Source organism: Triticum dicoccoides, chromosome 5A (genome assembly GCF_002162155.2).
Source record: "Triticum dicoccoides isolate Atlit2015 ecotype Zavitan chromosome 5A, WEW_v2.0, whole genome shotgun sequence".
Lineage (NCBI taxonomy): Eukaryota > Viridiplantae > Streptophyta > Magnoliopsida > Poales > Poaceae > Triticum > Triticum dicoccoides.
The window spans coordinates 685,560,046-685,562,477 of NC_041388.1; positions in this window are offsets into that span (position 1 = coordinate 685,560,046).

Sequence of the window (2,432 nt, forward strand, 5' to 3'; positions counted from 1 at the left end):
TGTTTACCTTGGCACCACGTGCCATGAAGCAGTAGGTAGGAGTGGAGTAGTCTTTCTCATTTGCACAGGTGTCGATGATGGAGTCATTGTCTTCAATGTTGAAGATGGACTTGGCGACGTATGCTGTAGCCAGACTCGCAATGCCGGAATCGGACTCCTCCTCAGACTCCACCTCTGCCTCCTCAGAAGCGGACTCCTCCTCTGAATCCATTTCCTTGCCAACAAATTCACATGCCTTGCCAGATGAGCTCTTCTTGTGTGATGAAGACTTTGAGGAGGACTTGGAAGAAGACTTTGAGTATTTCTTCTTCTTCTTATTGTCATCAGAATCATACTGCTTGCTCTTCTTTTTCTTCTTGTTCTCAATGTCCCACTGCGGACACTCAGAGATGTAGTGGCCAGGTTTCTTGCACTTGTGACATGTTTTCTTCTTGTAGTCATGAGCAGAAGCTTCATCATTCCTTGAGCTTGATCGTGAAGACTTTCTGGAGCCTTTCTTCTTGGTGAATTTTTGGAACTTCTTCACAAGCATAGCAAGTTCCTTTCCAATGTCTTCAGGATCATCAGAACTGCTGTCAGATTCTTCTTCAGATGAGGAGACAGCTTTTGCCTTCAAGGCACGAGTTCGCCCATAGTTGGGACCGTAGATATCTCTTTTCTCAGAAAGCTGAAACTCATGTGTATTGAGCCTCTCAAGTATGTCAGACGGATCGAGTGTCTTGAAATCAGGACGTTCTTGAATCATCAGGGCTAGGGTGTCAAACGAACTGTCAAGTGATCTCAGGAGTGTCTTGACGACTTCATGCTTGGTGATCTCAGTAGCGCCGAGGGCTTGAAGCTCATTTGTGATGTCAGTGAGTCGATCAAACGTGAGCTGGACATTCTCGATGTCATTTCTCTTGAAGCGGTTGAAGAGGTTGTGAAGGACACTGATTCTCTGATCTCTCTGGGTTGAGACGCCTTCGTTGACCTTGGAGAGCCAGTCCCAGACTAGCTTAGAGGTTTCCAAAGCACTCACGTGGCCATACTGTCCTTTGGTCAGATGACCATAGATGATATTCTTGGCAGTAAAGTCCAGTTGAACGAACTTCTTGACGTCAGCAGCAGTGACACCTTCTCCAGCCTTGGGAACACCGTTCTTGACGACATACCATAGGTCGACGTCAATGGCTTCAAGATGCATGCGCATCTTATTCTTCCAGTAGGGATATTCAGTTCCATCGAAGACGGGGCACGCAGTGGAGACTTTAATTATCCCTGCAGTCGACATAGCTAAAACTCCAGGTGGTTAAACCGAATCACATAGAACAAGGGAGTACCTTGCTATGATACCAATTGAAAGTGCGTTATATCGACTAGAGGGGGGGGGGTGAATAGGCGATTTTTATGAAAGTCTTTGAAACGTGGAAGTTTCGAAAACAAACGATAGAAATAAACCTATTACCATGCAGCGGAAGGTAGACTACACTAGGCAAACCATAGTCAAGTATTCAATGAAGTGAAAGCACAATGACTAATAGCAGCAATGTAGTAAGGATCAGGTAGGAAGATATTATGAAGCCAAACAGAACACGCAGTCACTCAGTGAAGACAAAAGATAGTGCAATCATACAATGACTTCACCAGGACCAACAGTAAGTGAAGGGAAGGGAAGGATGAAACCAGTGACTCGTTGAATACAATGATTTGTTGGACCAGTTCCAGTTGCTGTGACAACTGTACGTCTGGTTAGGGCGGCTAGGTATTTAAACCCGAGAACACACAGTCCCGAACACCTAGTCCTAAACACACAGCTCAGGACACCCCGTCCTCATCATATTCCCCTTGAGCTAAGGTCACACAGACCTCGCCCAATCACTCTGGTAAGTCTTCAAGGTAGACTCCCAAACCTTCACAGACTTCGTTCACCGGCGATCCACAATGTCTCTTGGATTCTCAGAACGCGACGCCTAACCGGCTGGAGGATTCACAGTCCTCAAGTGTAATAAGTTTTCAGATCACATAGACAAGAAGACTTAAGTGATGCATAACACTCTTTGGCTCTGGGTGGTTAGGGCTTTATCCTCGCAAGGAATTCTCTCTCAAAGGCTTCGAGGTGGGTTGCTCTCAAACGACAAAAAGTCGTACTCTAACTCTGAGCAGCCAACCGTTTATGGTTGTAGGGGGTGGGCTATTTATAGCCACTGGGCAACCCGACCTGATTTGTCCGAAATGACCCTGGGTCACTAAGGAACTGACACGTGTTCCAACGGTCAGATTTCAAACACACACGGCAACTTTACTTGGGCTATAAGCAAAGCTAACTTGTCCGACTCTGGACAAGATTCGCTCTCATAGTCTTCACTCGAAGACTTACGTTTTGGTTAAGCATCACTTCAGTCATTCTTACTGGTTCTCTTGGACCCCACTTAACAGTACGGTGGTTCCTATGA